Below are 20,228 nucleotides of genomic sequence, written 5' to 3'. Positions count from 1 at the left end.
CATATTTTGTAAGTGGCATGATTTCTGGGCTCAAATTTAGAACAGAGCCACAGCTTTCAACAACCCCAAAATAACTTATTGTGACTCACGAAATTTAGAAAGATGGAGATTATTAAAAAAAGAAAACCTTAATTTACTATGTGACCTCTAAGTGTCTCGGCTGAAAATTGTAAAGATAGAGGCGGGGCACGGTGGCTCAAGCCTGTAATCCCAGCACTTTGGGGCCGAGACGGGCGGATCACGAGGTCAGGAGATCGAGACCATCCTGGCTAACATGGTGAAACCCCGTCTCTACTAAAAAATACAAAAAACTAGCTGGGCGAGGTGGCGGGCGCCTGTAGTCCCAGCTACTCGGGAGGCTGAGGCAGGAGAATGGCTCAAAACCCGGGAGGTGGAGCTTGCAGTGAGCTGAGATCCGGCCACTGCACTCCAGCCCGGGCGACAGAGCGAGACTCCGTCTCAAAAAAAAAAAAAAAAAAAGAAAATTGTAAAGATAGAAAGGTAAATCAAAAGATATAGAGACTGTAATCATGCACTTAATGAAGCGCTAAGTCAAAATATTTTTGGCATATGTTAAAGTTTAATTTTATCACTTTTTTTTAACAGGAACTATAGCTATTTGCAAGTACATATAAAACTACAATGTTACATATAAACGACCAATTAAGAACTTTTTAAGAAATGAGACTAATCTAGCAACTTTATTTAAATGTTTAACTTAAGGGAATAATTAAGGATGTCCATACAAAAGGATTTAGCCGTGACATGAGAATGTTCACCCTGGCAAATCAATGGAAATTGTTAAACGTGCAAAAGGGAACTGTTGGAATAAATTGCAATACCTTCATATGATCGTATATCATAACCTTTTAAAATGGTATTAAAGAGTTGCATAAATTGACTTAAACACATATTCGTAACACATCACTGAATAGGAGAAATGCAGGCCAGCAAAGAACATAGAGTTGGTCCACTTTCTACAAAACAAAGACTAATAGCACGACAGCAGGGAAGGGGGAACGTGTCAACGTATACTTGTGTATATGTCTATATATGCATAGCAAGTAGGAACTTGAAAGGATATATATCAAATTGTTTACACAGATTACCTCAGGCCACTGTCCTCTTCTGTGAGATTTAAAAAGCTCCCCCAAAACGTTATTACTCCCATCACCAGTACACAAAAACGGGGGAAAGGCTGTTTCCAGTTCTCAGCCTTTAAACAACTCTAAATATCAGTACTCACAGTGGCATATTGCAAAGGAATCAACAGTGCACACTTAGGGGCAAACCACATATTGAGCTAATGAAGAGCTCACGGTGATTAAGACTGGATCAAATAATAGTAAAACATAAGCAAATTTTATCTGAATTCTGTCATGAATATGCATGCTGTGATAACATTAAAAAAGCATGGCAGCCTATTCCAAACGGTAAGAACAGTTTTGTGCAAACAGTGGGTCTTTGGGTGTTTGAACTCCCACCACGTAAGGGCAAACTCGATATACATGCTAATGGCCTACAATTATGAAACTAAAAAAGAAAAATGCTAAAGGATGCCAGAGTGAACCTCAGTGAAGGCCACAGAGACCCACTCTCTTTTAAATTTTTACAAATAAACTTAAACTATAAATTAGAAGCACAAATAATCATGAGTGGCTCTAACATTCAAATGAAGGAAATGGATTGTGTAGATTCACCCCGTAACTTTGTTTCTTTTTCAAACATTTCTTGACGAGCTCTTTGATGATGGTGATGTTTATCTCTTTCTTCTCCGCAGCCAAGCCCAGCCAAAGAATGGCACAGAGCGGTTGCTGCCCAAGCCTGGGTGCTCCTGGTGGTCCTGCATGATGGGCTGTACAGTAGGGTCGTCGTTGGGAGAACCCTCCTTGGACTCTCCTTGTGCAGGCTCGGGCTGTCGGTGAGGCTCACCTCACAAAGATCTTTGGAGAGAGGGAGGCGGGGATCTGAGCACAGTGGGAGCGCCCCCTGCTCCTGCCTGCCCGCCTGCATGAGGGCTCTACTCACCACCATGCTGGTCAGCAGCCCCAAGCTCCTGGCGGGGTGGGGCTCCTGGACTGGGCTCATGAGCAGGGTTCTGGGCAGCGGCCAGGAATTTGCTGTGCTTGTTGTTGCGGTCAGCACAAGCCACAGCCGCATCTCCTGCAGCGCCAGCAGCTTCACCTGGAGGGAGGGGTGCTCAGGTGTCACCCTGCTGCTGGCGCCCACCCTCACGCCCACCCCCCCCCCACAGAGATGTTGCACACCCTACCTTATCTCCTCCCTGTGCCGGACCAGCCTGATGATGTCCTCCTCCCACTGCTGCATCTTCGGCACTGCCCCCTGCCTCTGTTATGCGGTGACGAACATTCCTGCGGGAGGACAGGGCTCAGACGCTGGGGCCCCTCCGAAGGCCCTGCAGCTCCCCCTGCCGTGTCCTGGCCTCCCACTCACTGATGGCATCTCTCCCTCCCGTAACGGATGAATCGAAGTTCCTGTTTCTTCACCAGCTCACTCAGGACCGCCGTCTTCTCCCGGTGGTCCATAATGCCACTCTGGAGCCAAAATAATGGGGTCACATCTCGGCAGCAACCTGCCCTCAGGTAGCATTTTCAAGTCATGGCGAAGCTGGAGGTGAGTCCTGGCATGGGCCAGCTTCCCTATGACTTCCTCAGGGCCCGGTGGGTCTCCCCACTCACAGACTCGCCCCCAGTCCCTGGGGCTGGGATCGCTGCCTCTGGCTCCTTCTGGGCCGAGGCCACCCAGTGAGCCAGGCGCTGGCAGCACACCCTCTGCTCTTTCACCCGCTCTCATAACCGTGCCTGCTCCTGCTGGGCACTGGCTCCAGTGGAGCTGAAAAATGCCACCTGAGGGCAAGACGTGCGCATTCGTATAGGGGCATACACAGAACAAATGGGGCAGAGAGGTGGAGCGCAGCCCCTTCCCTTGGGGCCTCAGAGAGTGCACCTGTTGCTCACAGGGGAAATGGTGTCTGACCACTGGCTCTCGGAAGGGGTGAGGGTGCAGAGAAATCAGAAGGCAGGGAAAGTAAGAGCATAAAGGGGTTTTCGAGGGACCAGAGAGGAAGGTGGCAAAATAGGTGCAGGGGGAGTCAGGCTCACCATGGCCTCCCAGCTCTCCAGGTCCTCCTCCTCACTGTCCAGATGTCCTCCTCCATCTCCTGTGGGGGGTGGCCAGAGGGCTCCTCAGACAACCCAACAAGGCAGGTACTGTGGGCCCAACTCTGCCCCCACCCTCACTATGTAACCCTGAGCCAGCCCTTCCCAGAGAGGAATGAGCTGCTGTTCTTTATTTTTCTTTTAAGAACCAAGGTCTTGCTATACCGCCCAGGCACAGTCCCACTACCGGTCGGTGCAGGAGTTCTGACCTGCACCGTTTCTGACCTGGCCCAGTTCAGCCATCCTTAGGCAACTTGGTGGCCCCCCGCTCCCAGGAGGTCACCATATTGATGCCGAACTTAGTGCAGGCACCCAGTCGGCATAATGACCAGCTGTTCTAAAGGTCTCTTCCAACTCCTCAATCCTGTGCTGCTCACAGTCCCCCCTTCCTCCTGGGGCTCTCTCCTCTTCCTCTGAGCGGTCTCCCGTACCTTCCCCAGAGAGAGCCTTGTGGTTCAACGGGGCATTCAGCTGCTGGCTCTCCTGGCTGGCAGCTTCCAGGCACTCCTAAGGGGCCAGGAAAGAGTGAGAAGGCATGGAGTTTGCCAGGTCGTCCCCCTCACAGCTCCGTCTTCAGCAGCTCCCTCCCCTAGGTCTCCTGCAACTTTTGGCGGGCCATCTCGGCCACCGGTTTGCCCCAAGATTCCTGCTGCTGCAGCTGGTTCATTAGCTGGGTCTGCTGCAGTAACTGCCTGTGCAGCGCCTCCTTCTCAGAGGTCAGCTACTGATAGGCGGCCACCTGCTGCTGATAGGTGGCCACGGACTGCTGCAAGTGACCCAGGTAATGGTCTGGCTGCTGCTGCAGACTCTGAGCCTCTTGCCTCTTCAGCTCCACCTACAGGAAGACCCTGGGCATGAGAGCACCTTGTGTCTGGCTTCCAGATTCTGGGCCCATTAATAGGGTCGCGAGGGCACTGTGGGGCTCTGACAGAGCCTGCCCAGGACCCTCGCCCCTAACTCCAGGCCTAAGTGACTGCCTCCCTTTCCTAGAACACCATGCCTCCTTCCCCAGGCTCAAATCTCATACCCTCTTCTCACCATTTAAACTGTAGGCCACAGACTGCTGGAAAAGCAGTGGGAGCCAGCCGCCATCTGCTAAGTGTGCTACAGGCCTAGTGCTTTCCATGTATTATCTCATTTAATCCTCAGCAGCTCTGTAAGGAAAATGCTAACTTCCTTTTAAAGTTAAAGAAACAGAAACTTAGAGATGCAAAGTACTTGAATGGTGACCAGTGAAACCAAGGCTGGAATCCAGTTGTAACCTAAGGAGCCTTTTTGTTCTGTTTTGAGACAGAGTGTCACTCTGTGGCCCAGGCTAGAGTGCAGCGGTGCAATCTCAGCTCACTGCAACCTTCACCTCCTGGGCTCAAGAGATTCTCGTGCCTCAGCCTCCTGAGTAGGTGGGATTACAGGCATGCACCACCATGCCCGTTTTGTTTGTTTGTTTGTTTTCATAATTTTAGTAGGGATGTTACCATGTTGGCCAGGCTGATCTCAAACTCCCGACCTCAAGTGAGTCTCCTGCCTCAGCCTCCCAAAGTGCTGGGATTATAGGTGTGAGCCACCGTGCCTGGCATAAGGAGCCTCTTATAGCACTGTGTCTTCCCCTATGACTGGGGGCTCCATGCCTCTAGCTGGGATGACGATTTCCAGACCTGAGAGTAGCCCAGCCCAGGGGTACCGACCTCTAAAAGTCAGAAGGCAGGAAGGAAGAAGCAGTCACAAGACTGCCCTGGAGGGTGCTGGGGTCACCTGCCCCCAGGCTGCAGCTGCCTCTGGCCTGGCACACCCCTCCCCAGAGGCTGGTGCCCGCCTCCCAGCCCTTCTTGGATGGGGCAGAGGTTACTGTCTCCTTCACCTCGTCCAGCTTCTCCAGTAGCTCCTGTGCTTGCTGCTCCACCTGCAGTGCGCTCTTGTTCTCGTTGTTCTGGACAGAGAGAAGCAATCAGCAGCCACCCACTGCAGCTGGAGACCCCAGAACTTGGTGTCTGCCTCCCATGGCACCAGGAAGGGTGTAGGCAGGTTAGAAAAATCATCCCCTCTCTCCCACAGCCACCAGAGCAGGGCTCTGGCTCACAGGTGCCTTTAGAAGTAATATTTCACGTGAGGGCTACACTGCCCCGTTTTACAAGTTGGGAAACAAAGGCCTGGAGGACTAGGGAGGAGGGCAGGCTCCCCAGGTGGGGCAACGCACCAGCTCCTCGACGCCGCTCTGTGGCTCGGCCAGCTGCTGAAGTCTCTCCTCCTGCTCCCGAAGCCTCTCCTTTTGTGCCTGGTTCAGGAGACTCACGTGCTGATGGTTTTCCACCTGGGCCTGGAGCTCTGCTGACACTCGCTCTAGTTCCTTCCTCAGGTGCTGCAGCTCCTCCTCAGGGGGCACTGCTGGGGGCTCCGGGGACAGGGGTTCAGCTGAGAAAGGAAGCAGACAATAAGGGCCTCTGGATTCTCAAAAACAAAAACAAAACAAAACAAACAACAACAACAACAAACACCCTCCTCTTGGTGCACAGCTCCTCTCAGGCTCCCCAAACTTGGCCTCACTGCGAATGATTCCTCGCACCCGGATGGTAGCCAATCTTCCAAACCACTTTCAGATGGAGAGCACTGTGGGTGACTGACAATGGGCCCCATTTGCTGATGGGGACACTGAGGCTCACGGAGATGACAAGATTTGCCATTTCCCGGCACAGACCTCTTTCCCTCTGCCTCAAAGCCCTTCCATCCACTCACCTCCGTGGGGTATTCTAAGCCCCCCCTCCACAGCCCTCTGATGCCAGGCCTGCTCCCAGGTCACGCCAGCCACATCTTACCCATCTGGTTTTTGAATTTGGACAAGCTCCTCTTCAGCTCCTCCACCCGATGCACATCATCCTTCTTCTCTTTCTTCAAGGTGCAAACCTGCCCAAAGCACAGGGGAAAAGGGCCCTGGAGAGAGGGGCTGGTGGCTGGACAGGCTGCCATCTCCCTCTCTGCCCCCACCTCCACAAAGCCCAGACCCATGACCACCTCTGGCTGTACTATTCCCATGTTACAGACACTTAGAAAGATCCAGTGACCGATCTAAGATGGGAGAGCTGAATGGTCAGACCTCACCTCCTGCCACATTTTTCTCATCCTCTGCTGCCACCAGGCCCTCTCTCCTTTTAGATGTTGAGCATATTCATCTCTCTCTAGCTGGGCTTGTTTAAGCGACTCCCTCATCTGCAAGAATGGGCACAGAAGTTAGGAAGGGCTGTCACTGGTCCTCACCTGCTCCTGGCCACTGGGATCATTTTCCTTCCACATCTCTCCCTCTGCAAAACCTCACCCGTGTCAGGCGTTTTTTCAGCCGTGTCTTCTCCTGTATGGACTGCTCTAACTGCCACTCAATAAGTGCTTGACTGCGGCTTGAGAACTGGATGGTGAAGAGTGAGAAGTTTCCATCTGGTGAGCCCGGGCCATACCACACAGTGCCCCTTAAAAGGGCTAGGGCTGGGCTCAATATACAACTCGGTCAGTAAAGATCAAGGCATTTCCAAGCCCATGGTCTGGTTTTTAAAAGAACTCAGTAAAGTTGGAAGGGCCAGGAAAAGAGATCGAATTTACAGCTGGCTAACAGAGGCCCAGAGAGATCAGATAATATTGCTATTGTTATTACTGTTATTACCACTGTTGAACCTTTATGGAGTGCTTCAGCAGGTACCATGCTAGCAATCCCATTTAATCCTCGCAACCACCATAGGAGACAGTTACTATGATTACCGCTATTGTGTAGATGAAAAAACATGGAGTATTTGAGGTTAAATGCTTGCCTAAGATCACTTAGGCAGAGTTGGGATTTGAACACCCAGGTCTATCCGATTCTCTAAGCCCATTTTTCTTGCTGGGGATGGGGGCACAGATAGGAAGGGGACAATTAATCTTTTGATTACTTTCTGAAAGGATGATACATTCGAATAGTCCAAAACTCAGAAGGTAAAGAAGGGAAGTATCTCCCAGCCACCCTGTTGCTCTCTCCTGAGTTTATTATGAACCTTGCAGACATGTTTTATGTATATTATCATAGTATGTACACACACGCATACACACACACACACACACACACATACACACACACACACACAGTTTCCTCTCTACAGAAATGGTAACATACTAAAGGTACTCTTCTGTACCTTCACAGTACAAGTACCCAATACCCCACCTAGGACTTGGCCAAGACCACAGCCAGGTAAGGGCAGGGCAGGCACTTGGCCTGCAAGCTCTGCGTCCAGTGCTCGCTCCCCACTGCACCCCCCAACTCACCCACAGCAGCTGACTCCTCCCCAGGCTGCCTCTAACAACCAGACACAAAAGCAGCAAGAAATGGCCATGCTGCCTTCTGGGCAGGACACTCCATCCTGCAGAAGGGACCTTTAGGCTCACTCCTCCATCTGCGAAGCCGGGCTCCCAGGGGACAGGGCAGATGGTTGAACTCACACTGATCTCCTTCTCCTCCTGTGTGGCGGGGACAGCAGAGAGAGCCTGCTCTAACTCTCCTATACACTGCACTGTATATTGCAGGCGGCCAGACAGATCCTTGGACTCTTCTGTAATGAGAGAGTTGAGATGGGGCCCAAAGGACTCTCCCTAAAGACCCTTCAAAGTGCCAGGTTGAAGGATAACAGGGTGCCCAGATTCCCACCTTCAAAGTATCTGAGAGAACGTTGTGTGTGATACAGGTCCGTATTTAGTTTCTCTATCTGTCTATTCAATCTCTGGATTTGAACCTTTGGGAGAAAAGCCAAGCAAGTGCTGGAAGAGAAGGAAAGAAACATTCTCCGGAGGACAGGAGAAAACTTCACACCCTCCACTCACCTCTAGCTCCCTTTCAGTTTTCTGTTTCTCATTGTTTGCCTTCTTTTCCTATAGGAAGAGGAAGACAGAGCTCTTACCAGAGGGAGACAGAGATGGCACAGCAAGAGACATGCCCCAGAATGTCATCAATGCCCCAGGACAGGCCCACCCATGAGACCAGGTTATCAGGGACCCTGTTGGGATGGGGTGCAATCTAAGGGGTGAGCCTTCTTCCCCAGGTTGGGAGTGGGCGAGACTGGGGCCTCTACGTCTGAGTGCCCCCCAAACCCAGCAGTCATATCGCAAGGAAACAAAGAAATCACATTACTTCTTCCAGCTGATGTTCCACTTGTTTCTTCTGTTGTTCCTGTGGGGAGAGTCAAATGAAGGTGACGGAGGGCGGCCCCCTCAACTCTATTCCCCAGGCCAGGAAGCCGTAGGCAGGGGCCAGGAATGGATTTTAAAGGCAAAGTTCTCATACCCAATGGGAACACGAACTGGTTAACTCTCCTCAAGCTCCCAAGGACATAGGATTTGGGTCTCTGTTGGTTTTTGCCCACAGCCACAGAACTCAAAGTCTGAATGTGGAATCTCTTGAGAGGACAGGAACATAAACCTCTAGAGATGGAGTTTGAGAAAGGCCACCCCTTCTGCCCGCTTGTGATTTAGAAAAGTGCGTTCATTCAATAAACATTTACTGCGCACGAACGGGTCAGGAACGGTTCTTCACAGCAGATACAGGCTAACGGAAAAGGACAGACAGCAGCTCTTGGCCCTGAGGTTTCCATTCTAGGGGCCCTTTAAATCTTGGACTCTCAGAGCTAACAGACACCTTTGATACTCACTACCTCCTCTGGAAACACGAGTCCAAAAAGCAGAGGCGGCTTGTCCAGAATCAAAGAGCAAATTAGGGACTGAGTCATGGCAGAAATACGGGCCCCCTGCCAACCAGTCAGGCTCGCACTCCCCCCGAGAGGCAACAACCCCAGGGCGTGTGTAGCAAGGACTAGAGCAGGGGTGTGTGGAGAGGAGAGAGTCGGCAAAGAGGGCAGCAAAAGAAGAGCCACGCTGTGTGCTCTGGGGTCCCTCCAAGTGAGGTCAGGTGCCCCAGCTCCCTATTTGCCTTGGCACCAGGGACTCCCAGTCCCTTTCTTCAGGGCCCCAAGGGGAAACTGGAGCCTGGGATTGGCAGCCTGGAATCAAGGGACCCCACTGGATTCTTACCAAAGATTTGATGATGTTATTCAGTTGATTGATTTTTACGGACCTCGAGTCCAGGGCTGCTGGTAGTTCTTGGCACAGGCTCTGAAGTGCATGTAGAGAAGAGGAGGTGGAGGAGGAGTTGGGGGAGTGGTAGGGAGAACAATCATTAGGGCTGGGGTGTGTGTGGGCTGTCTCAGCTGGCACAGGGGCACCCAGTCCCCGCTGTAGGAGGAGGGTGGAGGGCTGGCCTGCAGGGTCACTGCACCTCCGCCCAGAGCCTCTTACCTCCAGATCCTTGAGGGGTGCAGATGACGTAGGGCCCTCTCCGTCGATACCTGTTGCTGACTACAAGAGATGAGAGTGCACATGGAGATGTTCTGTCCCTCAGTGTCTAAGCCCTCTGACTTCCTTTCTTCCCCATCAACTGGCAACATTTTCTTTTCTGCCTGTCTTGGACCTTTGTCCCATAACTCCTTTATGCCAACTTCTCTCATGGTTCTTATCTCCCCACCATCCGACCCTGGGGCCCTTTCAGTGACTCCTGATGGCAAATGGCTGTTCTCATTGTCCTGGCTTCCCCTTGAGACCGGGGATGAGGAAAATCAAACAGCAATGACCACATCCTGGTGTCCTGGGTGTTTACAGCAGGCCGTGTACTAGGGATTCACATAAAACAATAACAAATCTCATTTAAACCTCACAAATGGAAGTCAAACAGTAATACCACCTCTATTATACAGATGTGCAAAGAGAGGCCCAAAGAGCTCAAGCAACTCACCCTAAATCATATCCCTAGCAGATGGAGAGGCAGGATTCAAACCCAGAATTCTTAACCAGTACCCAACAGTCCATCCACAATCTTAACAATTACCCTCTACTGCCCCTTGGGCCCCCTGTCCCCAGGAGCCTGGTCAGCCAAGACTCACATCCCCAGGTGAGTGGCAACCACCAGAAGTGGCTGTCTCAGGGACACGGCCATTTGTTTTCCTGTTCTTCACTCCTGCTGGAGCACCAGGGCTGTTTCTCTGCCAATATTCTTTTAACTGTGGGAAAGAAGAGCAGTAATCCTGGTGAGAACCAGGAGCCCCTATAGCCACATCCTCCTTTACAGCTTTTACAAAATACTCTTATACACCATCTGATTCAATGACACCAACCACTGTACAAGGTGTTGTCACCATCATTTAGTGACTGAGAGGGATTGATATCATGGCTAGAAAAAAAAAGGAAAGGAAAAGGTGATACTGGAACTTTGAAATCAGTCTTCTGACTCCAAGCTCTGGGGTTTTGAGAAGAATCAGCAGCTGCCTGGGACCAAAACCAGAGGCAGAGGTAGAAAAGGAAACATTAAGTAGGCAGGAACTCTGTGCCGTGTGGTTTAGAGTCATACATCCTCACATGTCTGTTAGTGTGAAGAAGTACACCAGTAACTCTTAAACTTTTATATCAATGTGTCCTCATGGCAGAAGGCAGCCTTTCTGTGAAATCTGGGAATTTATCAGAAAGAGGACAACCCAAGCCTCATTTCAGAGAGAAGTCTGATATACTCTTGGAAACCTGTGACTGTCATCCCTAAGTACATTAATGTTTTTTCTCCTGATCTCAAGAGAATCAAGGGAAACTGATGCTTCAGAAAGATGTCCCATATTTGTCCCGTGGCACTCAAGGTACACCAGGTTGAGATAATATGAGGAAGATTCAAGCTGTCAAGTTCAGTTTCCCAAGATCTATTCCACAGAAGATGAGCAAATCTCACTTCAGAGAACACTGACTGAAGGGCAGTCTGGCCCAGAACCATGGAGAATTAGAATATGAGGTGGAGAACTCAGAACAAAATGTTAAAATCTCTCTCTGGAAAGTAGAAACCTGGGAGAAAACCAAACCGAACCAATTCTCTCATTGTCACCCAGAGATACTGTCAATGTTTTGCGCTCACGGGGGAAGTGTAGGCTTTTCCCCCTGTCAATGTCAATGTTAAGGGAGCGAGGCAGTCTGAAACCTCTTGCTCCTAGGTCCCACAGTCTCCATTCCCCTTTCAGCTGGAAATTTGTGCTGTGACCAGAGGAACCAGAAATGGGGTGAGAACGCTTAGGGGACTGGGTCATAAGATCAAAGGCCGGTCTTCCAGTAATGACAGTTCCTAGGCCGACTGTGACATCACTACATTCCACTCCTCCTGGTGAGGGGGAGGGACCACATCAGTGCAATGTCCTAGTCACCACTCCACTATGGGGGAGGGAAACACAAGGTTGGGACCCAGGTCCTTGGAGACGCCACTGCAAAGAGCCCAGGGAGGTTGACCTTGAGGCAACAGGATGGGAGGGCAGAGTGTGCAGCAGGGAGCCACAGGAGTCACCAGCCCAAAGTCACCCAGGCATGACTCAGGAGGGCAGGGCCTGGGGCTGGGGGACCAAGGTCCCTAGAGGTGCAAGCCAAAAGAGCCCAGGGAGGTCAAGCTTGGGGAAACAGGAGATGAGGGCCCAGTAATGCAGCGGGAAGCCCCAGGAGTCACCCGCCCAAAGTCACCCTGGGGTGCTTGGCAAGGGCAGGGACTGGGCTGCTTGCTGAAGGGGTGAGGCTGACTGACAAAACTTTGATGGGGGTAGCCCAGAGGCACCAGGGTTAGCAGGCCCAGTCCGGTGTGCCTCAGGAGTGGTATGGACTCTGGCAGTGGTCTTGTTGTCAGAGGGGATCTGTGGCTGGGTTGGGAGGCCATGACCTGGTACGTTTTTACCTTTTTCTTGGCCTCAGCCAATATGCTCTGTCGAGTTTCTTCTGCCATTGCAGAGTGGGGAGGGAGGCGGGGTTGGGGCCACATCAGCAAAATCCCAGCGAGCACTGATCAACACCTCCAGTCACCTACCAGGCAGCTGTGTGACTGAGCCAGAGGAGGCGTAACCAGGGTTGCAGTAGAATGCCAAATAGGGGCGTGGCCTTAAGGCTCCAAGCCCATTGGTCAATTAGAAAGATGAAAGGGAATGGGGGCGTGGCTAGACAGCAGTGTGTCCAGAGGGACTTGTGGCTCACAAGGAAAGCTGCCCATGCAACTGCTGTCCCCACCCACTCTAAGAGAGGGGAGAGGTTGTCCACTCTGGGAGAATGGAGGGGCTTTAAAAGCTTTAAAAAATATATGTGTGTGTACTTTATATATATGTGTGTCCGTGTGTGTGTCTATGTTTACTTCCAGAGCTGTCTTCATTACCCAGTTTCTATGCAAGATCTGTGATTTTGGCCTATATTTTTCATCTTCAAATACAGTATAAAAATTACCAGTATTACCTTAACTGAGATACAGAGCCTATAAAAATGGAAAATCCATAGCATGCTTGATGATTAATGAAGCAGACTATATTATCCAACATTCCAAAAAGAAAAAATAATCACAATGATTTCTCTATTTTGGAAAAACGTTTCTCTTCTTCTACGTTATTGTTAAGATTTTTTTTCCTGTCTGGTGAGAATTAGAGAAGGCAGGGGCCTGATCCTGGCAAGGGGACGAGTATCAGGGAAAGGGAAGCCATTCTAGAGGGAGCAAATCCTCAACACCAGATACTCTAATGTCCAAATGGGTGTGGTGCATTTTGGAAACATCCTTAGATCAGCATGACTGGGGCTCTGAGCGATGAAAACAGATGGAGTTTAACTGGGGATGGGGCAAAGGACTGCTAGGTTTTCTTTCTTAGTAAGTCTTTTTTTTTTTTTTGAGACAGCAGGCTCACTCTGTCACACAGGCTGGAGTGCAGTGGCACAATCTCAGCTCACGCCAACGTCTGCTTAGCGATTCTTCAGGCTCAGCCTCCTGAGTAGCTGGGACTACAGGCGTGCATCACCATGCCTGGCCAGAATGCCAGAATTCCAAAGGATTTATGCAGATACTTCACCCTCAAGGAAGCAAAAACTCCCACCCTTAAGTGCAGGGTGTGTAGTGACTTCCTTCCAAACAGTACAGCATGGAGAGGAGGGAAAAGAGTAACTCTGTAGTGGAGAATCCTGACAAGCACTATCTTGGTCAGGTGATCAATACCAATGGTGATAAGTCATGTTGATAGTGTGTACCCTCGATATAACAGAGAGGTGTTGATAATGGTTCCTTATCTCCCCAAACCCATAAATAGCCCTAGTCTAAACATGAAAAAAAAATTAGATGAATTATGAATTCCAACAGTCAGCATTCAACAAAATACTTGCCTAGTACTCAAAATTATCAAGGTAATCAAAACAAGGAACATCTGAAAAACTTAAACACTGCCAGTCAAGAGCAGTTCAAGGAGACATGACAACTGTTTTTCCCTGTACATAACCTGTGATAAAATTTAATTGATAAATTAGGTCCACTGTGAGGTTAACAACAATAATAATATAGGACAATTTTAACAACAGACTGTAATAAAAGTTATGTTAGGCCGGGCGCGGTGGCTCAAGCCTGTAATCCCAGCACTTTGGGAGGCCGAGACGGGCGGATCACGAGGTCAGGAGATCGAGACCATCCTGGCTAACACGGTGAAACCCCATCTCTACTAAAAATACAAAAAAACTAGCCGGGCGAGGTGGCGGGCGCCTGGAGTCCCAGCTACTCGGGAGGCTGAGGCAGGAGAATAGCGTGAACCCGGGAGGCGGAGCTTGCAGTGAGCTGAGATCTGGCCACTGCACTCCAGCCTGGGCGACAGAGCAAGACTCCGTCTCAAAAAAAAAAATTAAAAAATAAAAGTTATGTAGGCTGGATGAGTTGGCTCACGCCTGTAATCCTAGCACTTTGGGAGGCCGAGGCAGGCAGATCACCCGAGGTTGGGAGTTTGAGACCAGCCTGACCAACATGGAGAAACCCCGTCTCTACTAAAAATACAAAATTAGCTGGGCAGGGTTGCGCATGCCTGTAATCCCAGCTACTCTGGAGGCTGAGGCAGAAGAATCACTTGAACCCGGGAGGCGGAGGTTGTGGTGAGCAGAGATTGTGCCATTGCACTCCAGCCTAGGCAACAGGAGTGAAATTCCGTCCCAAAAAATAAAAAATAAAAATAAAAATAAAAGTTATGAGGCCGGGTGTGGTAGCTCACACCTGTAATCCCAACACTTTGGGAGGCTCAGGCGGCCAGATCACCTGAGGTCATGAGTTGGAGACCAGCCTGGCCAACACGGTGAGACTCCATCTCTACTAAAAGTACTAAAATTAGCCAGGCATGGTGGTGGGTGCCTGTAGTCCCAGCTACTCGGGAGGCTGAGGCAGGAGAATTGCTTGAACCCAGGAGGTGGAGGTTGCAGTGAGCTGAGAACATGCCATAGTACTCTAGCCTGGGCAACAGAGCAAGACTCCATCTCAAAAGTAAATAAATAAATAAATAAATAAATAAATAAAAGTTATGTGAATGTGGTCTCTCTCTCTCAAAATATATTATTGTATTATCCACACCTATTTTCAGACTGCCATTGACTGCAGGCAACTGAAAGCCTGGAAAGCAAAACTACAAATAAGGGGAACTGCTGTACTTCAAATGGACACAGGCATCAATGAAAGAGCTTCCAGCAGGGTGCAGGGGCTGATGCCCGTAATCCCAGCACCTTGGGAGGCTGAGGCGGGAGGATCATGAGGTCGGGAGATGGAGACCATCCTGGCCAACATGGTGAAACCTGTCTCTACTAAAAATACAAAATTAGCTGGGCGCGGTGGCACGCACCTGTAGTCCCAGCTACTCAGGAGGCTCAGGCAGGAGAATCGCTTGAACCAGGGAGGCGGAGGTTGCAGTGAGCCGAGATTGCGCCACTGCACTCCAGCCTGGTGACAGAGCCAGACTCTGTCTCAAAAAAAAAAAAAAAAAAGAAAAGAAAAAAGAAAGAGCCTTCAGTGGCCAAAACAGGAACAATCTGAGCAATAATAGAAAGTAGTATTGGTGGGTTCTGGAAGTTAAAAATAAAAAAATTAAAATAGACCTGGGGCAGTGGCTCATGTCTGTAATCCCAGCACTTTGGGAGGCCAAGACGGGTGGATCACCTGAGGTCAGGAATTCGAGACCAGCCTGGTTGGGTAAAACCCTATCTCTACTAAAAATACAAAACTTAGTCGGGCGTGGTGGCACACACCTGTAGTCCCAGCTATTCGGGAGGCTGAGACATGAGAATTGCTTGAACCTGGGAGGCGGAGGTTGAGGTGAGCCAAGATTGCACCACTGCACTCCAGCCTGGCCAACAGAGTGAGACTCAGTCTCCAAAAAAAAAAGGGAAAAAAAGAAAAAAATGTTCATAATTCTATACTGATAAATAAACAGAAAAAGGGTGAAAAAAACTACATTTGAGAATCCTGAAGAACACTCCTTCAGCCAGGTAATCAAGAGTAAGATCAATAGTGATAAGTCAAGCTGATATGCACCCTTCATATAGTATGATGAGAATGCAGTGTGGAATGCTGGATGAGATCGTGTTCCAGAAAAAGGGCATTCAAAGTAAGGGCCAGGCATGTTGGCTCATACCTGTAATCCCAGCACTTTGGGAGCCCAAAGCAGGCAGGTAGCTTGAGCTCAGAAGTTCAAGACCAGCCTGGGCAACATGGGAAAACCCTCTCTCTACAAAAAAAAAATACAAAAATTAGCTGGGTATGGTGGTGTGCACCTGTAGTCCACGCTACTTGGGGGGCTGAGGCAAGAGGATCGCTTGAGTCCAGGAGGTCAAGGCTGTCAGGCCAGGCCTGGTGGCTCACAGCTCACACCTGTAATCCCAACACTTTGGGAGGCCGGGCCGGGTGGATCACCTGAAGTCAGGAGCTCAAGACCAGACTGGCCAACATGGTGAAACCCCATCTCTACTAAAAATACAAAACTTAGTCAGGCATGGTCGCGTATGTCTGTAATCCCAGCTACTCGGACGGCTGAGGCAGGAGAATCACTTGAACCCAGGAGGCGGAAGTTGCAGTGAGCCACATCAAACTATTGCACTCTAGGCTGTGCGACAGAGCAAGACTCTGTCTCAAAAAAACAAAAACAAAAAAATAAAAAAGAAAAAAGGCTGCAGTGAGCCATGACTGAGCCAGTACACTACAGCCTGGGCTACAGAGTGAGACCCTGTCTAAAAAAAAGAAAAAAACAAAAAACACTAAGGAAATTTGAATAGAATATGAACATCAGTTAATAATAATATGCCATTATTGGTTCACTAATTTTAATGATGGCACCATACTAATGTAAGATGTTCATAATAAAGGAGACTGCACATGAGGTATACAGGAACTCTCTGAACTATCTTCTCAATTTTTCTGTAAATTTTAAATTGTTTCAAATTGAATTTTTTTTTTTTTTTTAATAGAGACAAGTTCTCACTATGTTGCCCAGGCTGGTCTTGAACTCCTTGACTCAAGCGATCCTCCTGCCTCAGCCTCCCAAACTGCTGGGATTACAGGTGTGAGCCACTGCACCCAGCCAGACAATTTATTTTTTTTATTTTTATTATTATTTTTTGAGATGGAGTCTCGCTCTGTCGCCCGGGCTGGAGTGTAGTGGCCGGATCTCAGCTCACTGCAAGCTCTGCCTCCCGGGTTTACGCCATTCTCCTGCCTCAGGCTCCGCAGTAGCTGGGACTACAGGCGCCCGCCACCTCGCCCGGCTAGATTTTTTTATTTATTTTTTTTTAGTAGAGACGGGGTTTCACCGTGTTAGCCAGGATGGTCTCGATCTCCTGACCTCGTGATCCGCCCGTCTCGGCCTCCCAAAGTGCTGGGATTACAGGCTTGAGCCACCGCGCCCGGCCGAAAATTTATTTTTAATTAAGTCAATTAAACCATTCCTTTTAATCTTGGTCTTAACTAAGTCAACAATTACTACTGGTAGTTAACTTGTATAGAGTATTTTGTATTGAGGCACAGCTTTGGGTGATTTGCATAATATGCTATTATACTCACAATACTCACCTTACAAATATAGAAACTGAGACATGAGAGAGCTCATTCGTGCAATTGTTTAACAACTGTTTATGAGTGAGTGAGTGAATGACTGTCTTGGAAGAGTTTGCCCATGGTCTGGGCTCCTCCAGGAAGTGCCCTGCAGGTGTCTCATGTGCGGCTGTCCAGGCTGAGCTCAATCAAGTGACCTCCACCCCTCTTCACCCGAATCCTTCTCCCCACCATTACATCACTGCCACCATCTGCCAGGTTTCCCCAGGAGTCATCCTGCACTCTTCTGTCACCTCTCAAATCTAACTTGACACTAAGTCCTGGGGGCCTTCCTCGGAAAGTTCTCTCCAGCCTATGCTCTTTCTCCTCTTTGGGTCCTCACTGCTTCTCCTTTGCCTCTGCTCGTGTCTCATCTGCTCTGAGGGGAACTCCACCTAAGCCACCACCCATTTTTCCAGAACTCACATCAGATACTCTCTCAACTCCAACCAAAACATTCCCATGGCCCATTGAATAAATTTGCAACCTGGCCACAGCCTGCCTCATTCCCTCCACTCCCTAGCACTCCAGTGTTTTACCCCCAAATCACACTGTTTGCAGGTCATTGCTGTTTTTCTTTCCTTTTTCCTTTTCTTCTTTTTTCTTTTTTTTCTTTCTCTTTCTCATTCTTTCTTTCTTTCGTTTTTTGAGGCAGAGTCTCACCCTGTCTCCCAGACTGGAGTGTAGTGGCACAACCTTGGTTCACTGAAACCTCTGCTTCCCAGGTTCAAGCGATTCTCCTGCCTTAGCCTCTCGAGTACCTGGGACCACAGGCATGCACCACCACACTTGGCTAGTTTTTGTATTTCTTTTTTTTTTTTTTTAGACGGAGTCTCGCTCTGTCACCCAGGCTGGAGTGCAGTGGCCTGATCTCAGCTCACTGCAAGCTCCGCCTCCTGGGTTTACGCCATTCTCCTGCCTCAGCCTCCCGAGTAGCTGGGACTACAGGCGCCCGCCACCTCGCCCGGCTAGTTTTTTTTTTTTTTTTTGTATTTTTTAGTAGAGACGGGGTTTCACCATGTTAGCCAGGATGGTCTCGATCTCCTGACCTCGTGATCCACCCGTCTCGGCCTCCCAAAGTGCTGGGATTACAGGCTTGAGCCACCGCGCCCGGCCTAGTTTTTGTATTTCTAATAGAGACAGGGTTTTGCCATGTTGGCCAGGCTGGTCTCAAACTCCTGGACTCAAGTGATCCTTCCACCTCAGCCTCCTAAAGTGCTGGAATTACAGGTGTGAGCTACCATGCTCAGCCCTGCTCTTGGTTTTCTTGAGGACTGCATAATACCTTCTCTTTTTGCCCTTAGAGGTACTACACGCTCTTCAAGTCTTAGGTCAAATTCAATTGCTTTCTTACACAGATCCTCTCTCTCACTGGCCTAGCAGTCAGTTGTTACCTGTCTCATGGCAACCGCCACAATGACTCTGAGGACTAGAGGCTGGTGCATATGTCTCTAGCTACGAGTTCCCTAAGACACCTCTGTATCTTCATGCTCAGAAATCCCTGGGTTATTTCCTGCAGTTTCTATCAAAGTAAAATGTCCACACTGCATCATTAGGGGCCCCCAAGTGGCCAGGATAAGAAAAGCCAGCTGGGCACAGTGGCTCTCACATGTAATCCCAGCTACTGGGAAGGCTGAGACAGGAGAATGGCTTGAGCCCAGGTGTTTACATGAGCTATGATCACACCACTGCACTCCAGCCTGGGTGACAGAGCAAGATCTCTAAAAAAAGTTCTGAGGGATCCAGAGAGGCTTCAGGGAGGAGGAGGACTTGAGAGAGACTGTCAGATGAAAGTCACATTTAGAGTTTATTAAGCACATGCTCCATGTTGGCCATTATGCTATAGCAGTGAGCTTTCACATGGATCACCTCATTTACTTCTCAACACAGACCTAATAGGTAGGTATTTGTCTCTGTAGATGAGGAAAGTAAAGCTAAGAGCATCAACTGTGCAGTGTCACAACTAGCAAGGGACTGGGCAGGAATAAGAGATACAGCTTGCCCTTGGAGATCATACATGCACTTCAAGCCTTGGGTCAAATTCAACTGCTTTCACACAGGAATCCTCTCTTTTGATGCCCTAGCAGTCATCCCTTACCTGTCTCATTGTAACTGCCACACTGATTCTGTGGCTCTCAAAGAATCCAAAGTCCAGCCTAAGGACTGAAGAATGAGTAGGTGGAGATGTACTGTGGTAATCAACGCATGAGGGAGACTGTACTGAGTCGGCCACAAACAGGATCCACCCAGGGCCTATCCCACACATCCCGGAGAGCAATGGAGCCAAACAAGGGGGTGCTGGGGACCCTTAGGACACACAGCTGCAAGTACTCTGTGTCCCTAAGGCAGCACTCCTATGCTGACCTCCAGCTGCTGATGTGCTCCATGTGGCAGAGACAGCCCTCTGCACCTGCCAGACCTGAGGGCAGATGGCAGGTGACCTGGGGGTGAAGTGTTATGTATGGAGCAGGGCAGCTCCCTGTCTGGGATCACTTTTCTTAGAGGAAGCCTCCTGCCTATTGTCCTGCTCCTGCACTTCCCTCCTGGCACCTGGCAACCTCAGGTGGGAAGGCCACATTGAGGCTGCAGGCTTGGTCAGGAGAAGCAGGACCCTGATGCGAAGGGAAATGAGGCTGGACAGCATACTTGTCACCTGCCCCAGGGCTAGTGTCCCTCCAAGCCAGAGAGCTCTCAGAGGGCTGGTGAGAGTCACAGTTCTCTGCATGTGGCCAGAAAGTTGAGCAAGAGTAACCCAACCACAAAAGGTATGGTGCAAACCTGGAAACTTCTGAGAGCAAAGAGATACTACTGTTAGTTGTTAGGTGGGGGCCGCCCAGCAAAGCCAGGATGGTGGCGACCCTAGTCCAGAGTCTTCCACTTTAGCAAGGTAGAATCCATCGGTCCCAGAAGGGAACAGACTCCATCTGGGTCGCCTAAGCAGGTGGGAGAGGAAAACCCAACCATAGTCGCGCCCCAGCCCTCGCAGGTCCCTGAGTGAGGGCTCCCCTCTCCACCTCAGGCTGGGTGATCCCCGCCTTCACGCTTGCTCCCACTTGTCCCTCGTTCTTGATGGACTTGGCAGGCATTTGTTCCCTGCTCCTCCATGCTCTCACGACGCCGTG

The 20,228-nt window shown here is 49.8% G+C and overlaps 1 long non-coding RNA gene and 1 pseudogene across 2 annotated transcripts; one reads left to right on the top strand and one right to left on the bottom strand.

Moving 5' to 3' along the window:
- Positions 1-1,343: 1,343 nt before the first annotated feature.
- On the bottom strand, positions 1,344-12,092 carry LOC117070816 (annotated as a pseudogene). The gene is made up of 20 exons (XR_004432066.1): positions 11,929-12,092; positions 10,121-10,237; positions 9,480-9,539; positions 9,216-9,296; positions 8,320-8,358; positions 8,013-8,060; positions 7,840-7,924; positions 7,635-7,744; positions 6,487-6,573; positions 6,273-6,380; positions 5,990-6,077; positions 5,374-5,588; positions 5,038-5,106; positions 3,611-3,686; positions 3,123-3,181; positions 2,455-2,555; positions 2,273-2,372; position 2,230; positions 2,029-2,184; positions 1,344-1,943 (listed from the first exon to the last, which is right to left on the bottom strand). The product of XR_004432066.1 is annotated as a golgin subfamily A member 8S-like (transcript).
- Positions 1,773-8,493, top strand: LOC117070818. Its single transcript, XR_004432067.1, has 3 exons — positions 1,773-1,921; positions 2,255-2,634; positions 8,067-8,493. It is a non-coding gene; the product is annotated as an uncharacterized LOC117070818 (long non-coding RNA).
- Positions 12,093-20,228: the final 8,136 nt, after the last annotated feature.

The sequence above is a fragment of the Trachypithecus francoisi genome, unplaced genomic scaffold (assembly GCF_009764315.1).
Source record: "Trachypithecus francoisi isolate TF-2019V2 unplaced genomic scaffold, Tfra_2.0 Lachesis_group3, whole genome shotgun sequence".
NCBI lineage: Eukaryota > Metazoa > Chordata > Mammalia > Primates > Cercopithecidae > Trachypithecus > Trachypithecus francoisi.
The sequence above is the reverse complement of the archived record's forward strand: the minus strand, read 5'-3'. Positions and strand labels throughout refer to the sequence as shown.